This window comes from Myotis lucifugus, unplaced genomic scaffold, assembly GCF_000147115.1.
Source record: "Myotis lucifugus unplaced genomic scaffold, Myoluc2.0 scaffold_532, whole genome shotgun sequence".
Taxonomy (NCBI): Eukaryota; Metazoa; Chordata; class Mammalia; order Chiroptera; family Vespertilionidae; genus Myotis; species Myotis lucifugus.
Window position 1 is genome coordinate 238,630 of NW_005871580.1, and position 11,680 is coordinate 250,309.

The following is an 11,680-nucleotide window of genomic DNA, read 5'->3' on the forward strand; positions in this document are numbered from 1 at the left end:
GTGCATAGATATGTTAATGGCTCTTGATTTGTAATCCCTACTGGGATATAGGGCACTGTTGAAATTATTTGTTATTCCCAGGAGACACTTCTGTTGGCCAGGCATGGCCTGGCTCAGTTGTTCTTTAGCAGGAATAGCTGCCAAGGACAGAAAGCACCACATGTCACCATGGTTTCAGTCTGTGTTTGAGGACAGGTTGGCCTTCAAGTGTTGACCTTCAAGGTATCAGAATCTACCACTGGGTTGGAGCATGAATTGAATAGATTCAACCACATCTTTGTGGTGAGGGCTTTCAAGAATGCCTTAAATGTCTCCTTGTAGCTAGATTGTGGTGACAGAGAAGGGGAGGTAAGATATAGGAATGGAGATGCAAGCAGGAACCAGATCATGGTTATTCAGTATGTACTATTGATCAAACTGTGTCCCCCTGCCACACACAAAATAATTCATATGTTGAAGCCTTAACCCTCAGAGTGACTATATTTGGAGATAGGATCATAAGAAGAAAAATGATGTTTACTGAAGTCATAAGAGTGAAGCCCTAAACCAATAGGACTGGTGGTCTTACATCTTTATTGTTGACTTTAGATTCATGTAACTAGCTTCAAGCTAGCTTCTCCTTCTAACCAGTATTCCCTAGTGTCTAGTGCTTTGGCATTGACACTTAGATTTCTAACTTGTTGCCTATACTTTGTGTCTGCTTCTGCAGTGTCCTCTAGGCCTCTCAATTGTATCTAGCTAACAGAGTTAAAGCAGGGCCCAAATAGACCATGCTCTTTCTTACCCCACTCACTTATCACAAGCTCTCCTTTTGCCTGAAATACCTTCTTCCTTACTAAGTCAAGCCATGCTGACTGTTTAATTCCATTTATCTCCTCAGGAAGTCTTTTTTTTTTTTTTTAGACTCCCTGGTAACATTTGGCACTCCTTCCTCTGTGTTCCCATAAGTATAAGGTATTGCTCATGTGGATATTTTCACATAGTCATTTATCTACTCTTAACACATCCCCCTATGACTTAAGAGTTCCCGTGAGAAAAGGACTATGAGCTACTGGTCTCTCAATCCCAGAGCCTAGCGGGGTACCTTGAAAAGAGAGGATACTAAAGGAAAGATTATTGAAATGAATGAATAAATCTTTTTTTAAAAAAGACTTTCCATTTACAACTTTTTAAAAAAATATATTTTATTGATTTTTTATAGAGAGGAAGGGAGAGGGATAGAGAGTCAGAAACATTGATGAGAGAGAAACATCAATCAGCTGCCTCCTGCATACCTCCTACTAGGGATGTGCCCGCAACCAAGGTACATGCCCTTGACTGGAATCGAACCTGGGACCTTTCAGTCCCCAGGCCGATGCTCTATCCACTGAGACAAACTGGTTAGGGCTGAATGAATGAATCTTAACTACTGATGTAGACCATTATGTAATCTAAGCAGGTAGCAAAGTGGAGTCCATTTAAACAGAAAATGGGTAGCAATCACAAGGACCAGCCAAAACAACTGTTCAAAGAATTGTTCATCTGAGCTATGTTCAGCCAGTTGGTGGCATCAACCAATATCTGCTGAAATGTTGGCCAGAGGGTTTACGGAATAATAAGCACTGAGCAGTTATTAGATAACTGAGAAACCCACTTGGTTAAATTGATTAACAGCCTCCACTTTTCCTTTCACCTAGAAGCACATGGAACGATAATGCCTGGCTTCCCAGCAGTCCCATGGGAAGCATCCTCAAAATTTTCCGAAGTCATCTTTCTTCTACCTGTTAAGGATAGAGAAAAAATTTTCCCCTTTGGAAAAAAATATGGCATAAATGGACACAAAATATAAATGTATAAATTATCAACAATAGTTAGAAAGCAAAGCCCCATGTAACTACACCTCAAGTCAAGAAAGACAACATTGCCAGCGCGCCCCAACCCCTCCCCCGCCACCTTCCAAGGAACCTTTCCTGTTCACATCACCCTCTCAACCCCTCCTCAGAGGTGATCCCCATCATGACTTATGGCAAATCATTTCCTTACTTTATTTATCATTTTACCACCTATGCACCTGCACTAGTTTCCTATGCTGCTGGAACAAATTACCACAACCTTGGGGGCCTGAAACAATACAAAGGTATGACCTTAGGGTACTGTAAATTACAAGTTAAAGACAAATCTTCCTGGGCTAAAATCAAGGTGTCCACAGGGTTGTGTTTATTTCTGGAGGCTCTAGGGAAGAATCCATTTCCTGGCTTTTGTCCAGCTTCTAGAGGCTCCCAAATTCCTTGGCTATGGCTCCTTTCCTCTGTCTTCTAAAAGAGCAATGTAGCATCTCTCTGACACTCCTTCCATTGTCACATATCCTTATCTGACTCTTACTGCTTGCTTCAAAGAACCCTAGTGGTTACTTTGAGTCCACTTGGATAATCCAGGATAAGCTCCCCCATCTCAAGGTCTTTAACCTCAATAACATCTGCAAAATTCCTTTTGCCATATAAAGTAACATATTCACAAATTCTGGGATCAAAGTATTGACGTCTTTAGAGGGCCATTATTGTGCCTACCACAGTAGACATACCAAAGATCCATGGCGTACTGTTAACTGTTTTTGTAAATTCTTTATAATCCTCTGTATTTCGCTTTTTTGGCTCAGCATTATGTATATTTAATTTATTTTCATTGTATGAATACTCAATTGACAGACTTTGGGGCTATTTCCAGTTTGGGGGCTATTATGAATTATACTATTATGAACATTGTCATCCACACATATTCATACACATGTGCACACATTTCTCTAGGGTATATATGCAAGAGTGAAATTGCTGGGTCAAAAGTTATGCACATCTTCAACTTGACTAGGTAGTGCAAAATTGTTTTCCAAAGTGGTTAGTCCAAATTTACACTCCCATCAATAATGTATGAAAGTTCCCATCACTCCACAATCTCATTCAACATGTTATTGGAAGATTTTCAATTTTTATCAATCTAGTGGATATACAGTATATCACCTTGTAGTTTTAATTTGTATTTTTCTGATTAATAATGAGATAGCATATTTTCATATGTTCACTGGTCATTTATATTTCTTCTTCATAAAGAAACTGCCCAAATATTTAACCCATTTTTTAACTGGGTTGTTTTTGCCTTATTAATTTGTAGAAGGCCATTATATCTTCTACATACAATTTCTTTATTACGGTAGTTATATTTTCAAATATTTTATCTAACCCTATGTCTATTTTATAGTGTTTTTATGAACAGAGGTCTTCATTTTAATGTAGCTTAACTTATCAATTTTAACATTTATGGTTAGTGTTTCCTGTTTAAAAAAAACTTTCCAAATGCTGAGCTCATAAAGATTTACTTTTATATTACCTTCTAAAAGCTTTCCATTTTGCTTGTCATATTTGGGTCGATAATTCATTTACAATTAAATTTTGGTATGGTGCCATGTAGGAGTTCAATTTTATTTTATTTTTTATGGATATTCAATTGGTTCAGTACTATTTATTAAATGGAACAGTTGCAGTGCAAACTTTCTCATAAATCAAGTGTTTATATATGCAGGAGTCTGTCTATGGGTTTTCTAGTCTATTGTTACCAAACTAGGGTTCATTTGCCTGAAGGCACCAAAACCCAATATGTAGTGAACAAAAGTTTGCAACAAAGAAAGTAAGGGTTTATTTAGGGAATTTGCACCAAGCCCAAAGACACAGGTGAGCTAGTGCTCTATAACCTGGCCCCCCATGATCTCCAGCAAATAGGTTATATAAGGGGAAACTCATTAGTCATGGTTGCTAAGGGAGATGGGTGTGGGCTCTGCTGATTGGTCCAGGCTAAGGTAGGGAGTAGTTGATCATTGCATTGGATCCTGATGTCAGGCAAGGCATTGTGCTGTCTAGTTTTGTAAGGATGTCATAGGTAGGGTTGTTCCTCCTTCATAGGTCTGGGGTTGAAACAACTGAGGTTGAGATGTTATCTGTAGTTTGGACAAAACTATGTTTTCATGGTCGACAGACCTGAGGCTTTATTTTTAAGATAGTTTGGTGCTGACCAGACCTGATGGCCTAAGGCAGTGGTCGACAAACCGCGGCTCACGAGCCAGATGCAGCTCTTTGGCCCCTTGAGTGTGGCTCTTCCACAAAATACCACGCTCGGGCGCCCACCATTGAAACTTCGTGGCCCATGCGCAGAAGTCGGTTTTGGGTGAGTCTATTTTGAAGAAGTGGCATTAGAAGAAGTGAGGGGTGTCCGTCGGTTGACGGGAGACGAGGCGCAGGCGGGCCGCGGGATACGCAGCGCGGGGGAGGCGCCAAATATCAACAGTACTTAAACTATATAGGTAGGTTAATAACAATGTACCTACCTATATAGTTTAAGTTTAAAAAATTTGGATTTCAAAAGAAATTTCAATCGTTGTACTGTTGATATTTGGCTCTGTTGACTAATGAGTTTGCCGACCACTGGCCTAAGGCCTTAATGATATAGGAGTGGACATGAAATATATGCAGGTGTGGAAGGATTTGGTTGAAAAGAGACAAGTATGTCACAGTAGTATTAGACTAGACAAGGCTAGTGTGAATTAAGGAGAAAATTATATGAAAGAAATAAAATTCCTGTGTGGTGACACTATGTCATTTTTGAAGTTCTCTACCTTTGCAATAGTACCACTATCATAATGAACATAGTTTTATAGTAAGTAATGATATCTATTGATAGAATAACATTTTCCATTTTTTTCTTCTTTCAAACTATTCTTAGCCCTTCCATGTTTAGATAAAACTTAGAGTCAAATTGTCAATACATACACACATTGCATTAAATCTATAGATCAATTGGGAAAAAATAGATGTTTTTACAATATTAAGTATTTTAAGTCATAAACATGACACATCTCATCATTCAAATAGGTTTTTTAATGTCCCTCAATAATTGCCCCAATGGAATTTTTTGCACATCTTTTGTTAGATTTATTCCTAGGCTTTTTTTTAATAATGTATTTTTATAGATTTCAAAAAGGAAGGGAGAAGGAGAGAGAGATAGAAACATCAATGATGAGAGAGAATCATTGATCATCTTCCTCCTGCACACCCCCTACTGGGGATCAATTGAGCCTGCAACCTGGGCATGTTCCCAAACCAGGAATTGAACCACCCAACCACCGAGACACACCAGCCAGGCTCACGATATCTTTTGATACTTTTATATTAAAAGCATCTTTTTTTCAAGTTTTGTTTCCTGATTTTTGCTGTTATATAGAAATACAACTAATTTTGGTTATTGATTTTGTATTAACCAATATTGATAAGCCTTGTTATTCATCCTAATATTTTTTTCTGTAAATTTTAAACTTTTCATACGTACAAGTAGATTATCTCCAAATAACAATAATACTCTACCTTCTTCTCCTATCCTTATGCCTTTGACTTCTTTTCATTGCCCATTGCACTGGCTAAAATAGATAGTATTTAATAAAAGAACTGACATTATAATTTTTGGTTTTGTCTTGATTTCAAATGGAAAACTTTCAATATTTAATTATTAAACATGATTTTGTATACCTATATGTATATCAATATAGATATAGATGCAGATTTAGACATATAGATATAGATATAGATCAGCGGTTCTCAACCTGGGGGTCGAACGATTCTCAACCTGGGGGTCGAACGACCCTTTCACAGGGGTCGCCTAAGACCATCGGAAAACACATATATAATTACATATTGTTTTTATGTTCAATTTGTAACAATGAAATTGGGGGTCACCACAACATGAGGAACTGTATTAAAGGGTCGCGGCATTAGGAAGGTTGAGAACCACTGATATAGATAGATATATACTTTTTTTTTTTTCAGAATAAAGTAGTTCTAGTTTGGTAAAAGCAGTAGCATGAAGCAACCACAATTTTCCCCCTTTACTACTACAACAACTTCAACAGTGACTTCACTTTCTCTGGGTCTCCAAACATAGCTGCTGTGGTTTCAACTACTGCAGGATGACCCCAGTCCACATGTAACCGAGTGAAAGCTCATACTGCTCAACAGCCAATAAGTCAAGTGACAAGGGTTGGGGCAAGGAAAGCCACCAAACCGTGAAGATGGTGGACTAACATCCTAAAGAACCATCTTGAAAACGTACCGAATTTAGGCTTCTTTTATGTCAGGGGAAACAGGAGAGGTTGGAGGTCAAGAGGAGATTGATGGCTGCAGACATCTGGATGCCAGCAAGGGTCTGAGGGAGAGGATGAAACTTTTTTGCTTTTGGTCAATAAACTCCAATTGCCATGATCCTGGTCACAATGTTCCTATAAATCTTTTGATAGACAGTCATTATTTTTGTACATACTTTCCTTATCTCCTTGGGGAGGTAGCTTTGAGCAGAGGGGTTGTTTCAGTAATCCCTGGGCTATAGGTTAGATTCCTTTAATAATGAACATATCTATAGAGGACTAAGCAGAAATTGCTAACTGACATATATAGAAACTGGACAGGTTTGAACAGGATGGAGCCCGAAAGACTGATGACTTTATCCTATTATACATAGAATAAAAGGAAAATTATACACCAGACAGCAAGACAGATTTTTCCCACACACATCTGCTTTTATTGTGAGCAGTAGATGGGATACTTCCAGAAATAGTAAAAAAATTAAATTACAAAGGCAGAGTTTGGTGAAGCTGTCTGGTTGGTACTCTTGGGAGCTAATATGTAGATGCTGATCCAGAGCAGCAGGAAGGTGGACCCCAAAGCCTGTGAAGAGCGAAGTCACCAAGGAGATGAGGAGCTCTTTGTAGATGTCCTGAGTGTACTTAGTGGATATGACCTCATAAACAAAGAACTGCCAATGGAACAAAGAGCTGGTAGAGGACATGCCAATGGAAAACAGTACCACGTTCTGATGGGGGAAGACGGATAGGTTCACTGGGCTGATATATCTGCTCATAACCTTTAGCATCATTTTGTTGGGCACAGGGTAATCCCCTACTTTGCCACCCAGCAAGACAGATTTTATTCAAATTACTTCAGTAGGGGAAAGAGACCTTGGTATAGAGCTGAGCTCAACTCACAATACAGCAAAGACAGCTGGGGATTTATAGCCAATAAGCAGATTGAATGGGTCAGTGAATGGAAAAATACTAAGAGGAACTTGATTAGGCATCAAGGGTAGGGGGAATTCTTGCTAAACTGGCCTAACAAGATTTTTACTAAAGGCAGGCCCAGGAATTAGATATCAAGGGTGAGGAATGAGGAACTTGATCAGATATCCATGGTACAAAATTTTCACTGAACTGACTAAGCAGGATTCTCCCCCTTCCCATCCCCTCATGGCCATTTTTATCATTCTCTTTTTTTTCTTTTTCTTTTATTTTTTAATTTTCTCTTTATTGATTAAGGTATTACATACGTGTCCTTACCCCCCCCCCCCCCCCATTGCAAACTGACTAAGCAGGATTCTTGTTAAACAGGGGCTCAGCCAGCCAGACATGAAAGGACAAGGTCCAGCCCTAGTTGAGTACAGGGCTCAAGGAGCCTGACTGAAGTTTTTAACTGGGCTCAAATAATATCACCTTTGTTCCTTCAGCCTTGGGAGCATGTTTGCTTCATGCTGTTGCTAATCTCTGAGTTGCCTCACCAACCTTTGGTTTCTCAACATTTTTATCACTTATGTAATCAACTAGTGGCCCGGTACACGAAATTCGTGCACATTAAAAGGGAATTAATTAGAGGAAATATTTTAATATTGCTAGTTGCCCTTTCTCTATAATAGAAGTGTGAGAGATGAAAGGAAATTAGTAAAATGTATATGAAAATAATATATACATTTATTAATAAATAAACAGTAACAAAAGGATATAACAACAAGAGGCATGATATAAAAATGACAAAAACATGATATGAAAACAACAAAAACATGATATAAAAACAACAGTGATGCAAACACTGATAAAGTGATTAAACTTATTCTAATATCTCCCTGAACACCACATTAAGAGTGAAAACACTTTCAGAGTGCTTGACTAATTTCTCTTGTGATGAAGTATTTAGAACTTTAATTTTAATGTCACATGCTCTTCTAACTCAAGAGAAAGCAACATATAACTGACCATGTGCAAAAACAGGTTCAGGTAGGAATATTCCTACTCTGTCTAGAGTTTGTCCTTGTGATTTATTAATAGTCATAGCAAATGCTGGCATCATGGGAAACTGTAATAGAATCAATTTTAATGGGATCCCAGTGTCAGATGGGGACAAATCAATTCTTGGAATCAGAACAACCTCTCCCTCTGCAGATCCTGTTAATACTTTAGCTTCAATAATTTTAGGTTGTAATCTTTTGATAATAAATCTGGTACCATTACAAAGACCTAATTTACTATTAAGATTTCTCAATAGCATGATGATTGCACCCACTTTCAATTTTAATTTATGACACGGCATTCCCGAAGGAGTAATACTATTAAGAAATTTGATGGCAAAATTTTCCTTTTCAGTATCATCTGTTGAATCAATGGAATCATCACTCAAATATGTGTGAAAATCTCCATCAAGTATATCCAAAATTTCTTCATTTAATTTTTGAACGTGCTCATTTTTTGGACAAAGAATCACACATTTAGAAATATTTTTAATATTATCTATAGATATAGTATTTCCAAAGGTAGCTTCAATAGTAGATCCATTACAAATCATTTAATGGGGGATTTCAATAATATCCATCCCTAAATGAAAACTGCTATCAAGTTTGCCATATCCAAATTTTACTAACCATCCACTATATGCAGAATCCTCTGATCTCATATTTGTTGTAAGAGACAACTTCTGAAACATCCCCAAACATTACAGTACTTTAAACTCATTTCTACTATGGCCTATTGCATAGCATGCCATACAATACTGAGACATTGTCGAAAATCCCCTCCAAGAAGGAGAACTTTCCCACCAAATACAACATTCAAATTCATAATTTCTCTTAGTAATCTGTCTATGGCGTTTATAGCATGACTGGATGCCATGGTGCATTCATCAATAATGAGAAGTTGGGCCTTTTGAATAGTTTTAGCAACTTCACTGTTTATATCAAGTCTAGAAATTGAAGTTTCATTTAATGGAATCGGTAATTTATATTGGGAATGAAAGGTCCTTCCACCGAGAAGTAAATTTGCAGCAATTCCTGTAGACACTGTGGGTAAAACAGTACTACCATGACCTCTAATATAATGTATTAAAACTTTATAAAGATATGTAGGTGAATAGGATTCCTAGCTGGCAGGCCCCTGACAGCAAGCTGGCCACCTGTCGATTCCGTGACGAATGTGGCTCCCTTCTCCCTACTGTCAGGGTCTGGTTTGAAGGACGGCCATGCCCCCTGTTGCGCCAGACCCAGAGTTCTACCACACCGTGGCCTCCACCTCAGCAATCCAGGACTGACTGCCACTGGGCCCTCCTGGGGCTCTGAGGGTGGGTTCTTCCCTCAGGCCTCACGGGAAACAGCTCTGGGAGGGTGCAGTCCTTGGCAAGGCAACCCAGGACTCAGTGTGTCCATGCTCTGAGGATGGGTTCCTGCCTCAAACCTCGCCTTCATGGGAAACAGCTTGGGGTGGGCGCAGTCCTTGGCAAGGCAACCCAGGACTCAGTGTGTCCACGCTCCGAGGGCAGGTTCCTGCCTAAAACCTCACCCTCTAGGGAAATAGCTCGGGGAGGGTGCAGCCGTTGCCAAGACAACCCCTGCAGGACTGACTTCCTTCCGGTTGGTTGAGCCTCAGATGTGACGCATTACACCCAGGGTTTTTATATAAATAGACTTCCTTCTACTTTGTTGTTGTTATACTTTTTAATAAAGTATAACATACATATAGAAAAGTATAAAACCCTAAGTGATGAATCCTATGCTTGATGAATTTTCACAAATTGAAAACACCCATGAAATCATCATCTAGATCAGTGGTTCTCAACCTTCCTAATACCGCGATCCTTTACTACAGTTCCTCATGTTGTGGTGACCCCCAACTATAAAATTATTTTCATTGCTACTTCATAACTGTAATTTTGCTACTGTTATGAATCGTAATGTAAATATCTGATATGCAGGATGTATTTTCATTGTTACAAATTGAACATAATTAAAGCATAGTGATTAATCACAAAAACAATATGTAATTATATATGTGTTTTCCGATGGTCTTAGGCAACCCCTATGAAAGGGTCATTTGACCCCCAAAGGGGTCGCAACCCACAGGTTGAGAACCGCTGATCTAGAGCAAGAATTACAACCTGAGCAACATCCCAGAAACTGCTCGCTTGTCCTCTTGCAGTCAAAACTCTATCAAGATTATCCTTCTGAGGTCGTAAATTAGCTTTGCATGTTTTGTATTTTTATGTACTTTTTTATGTCTTTCTTCTTGGCCCAACATTATACATGTAAGATTTATCATTGTCATGTCTATTTGTAGTTTATTCATTCTAGTTGCTGTACAGTGTAGCATTGTGTGAATATACTATTTATCCATTCTATAGGTCATGAATATTTGAGCAGTTTTCAGATTTGGCTGCTATGAACATTCTTATATGTTGCATTTGGTGAACACATATGCATTTCTCTTGTACATAGACAGAGACAGAGATAGAGATAGAGATGTAGAGATAGATGATGATAGAGATAGATAGATGATAGATAGATAGTGCAAATGCTGAAGCACAGATATGTTTATGTGCAGTTTAGTATATATTACCACTTTTACCAAAGTGTTATAGCAATTTACAACCCCATCAAAAGTAATCAGAGTTCCAATTGCTTCCCATCCTCACCAATACTTTTTCACTGTAAACATTCTTGTGAGTATATAATACCATTGCATTGTGATTTTTATTTATTTATTTATTTATTTTTTTTTTTTTACTGGGCTAAGTGGCTTTATTAGAGAAAACCAGATGACAAAGGACTTTAAGAGTTGGCATTGGGCCCTTCTTCTTGCCAAAGGTGGGCACAACATTGACAAAATGCCGGTTGTACTGCATCCGTCGCTTGGCCCGACCAGTCTTCTTCTTTTTCTCCTGTTTGGCCACCTTGGGGGTCTGACCTCTGACTTTCCCAGCACGGGCCAGAGAACCATGGACTTTACCTCCAAGCATGCGGGCGGCTACTTCCAGAGTGGACAGCGCCTCCACCCCACACTGGCCCAGGGTAGCCTCAACCTCTAGGGGTGTGCCTGCCAGGAGCACGACTTGATCTTCTGGAGCGATGCCCTCCAGCGAGGCTACATGAGCCTTGATCTGGGAGACAGTCTCCCGGCCGGTCACCTCGAGGGTGAGGAGCTCCTGGGCGCGGACAAACAGCTGCATGTCGGTGACTGAACTGCGGCCTGTGCTGCTCCCGCGAAGATGGAGTCGAGAAAGAGGAAGGAAGAGGAGCATACGTGTCCTAAGCGTTTGCTGCGTCTAACGTCACTGCTCTGCATTGTGATTTAAAATTGCATTTCTCTCATAAATAATGAGTTGACCACCTATTTCTATTACGTGATTTCAAATGCTTATCTTATTCCCATTTTAAATATACATTAAGTTTCCTTTTTTTTGTTTGATTGATATACCTAAAATGAGGAATAATAAATTTAATGTTTTTTCTCTTTTCCTTCTCCCATCCATTCACTACTTTCTTAGTATAACTGATGATGTTTATATTTCACTCTGGCCAG

General features: G+C 38.9%; 2 pseudogenes; both read right to left on the reverse strand.

The window, feature by feature from the left end:
• Positions 1-6,635: 6,635 nt before the first annotated feature.
• Positions 6,636-6,945, reverse strand: LOC102419669 (annotated as a pseudogene).
• A 3,925-nt stretch (positions 6,946-10,870) lies between these two features.
• LOC102417468 lies at positions 10,871-11,383 on the reverse strand (annotated as a pseudogene).
• Between the last annotated feature and the right edge of the window lie 297 nt (positions 11,384-11,680).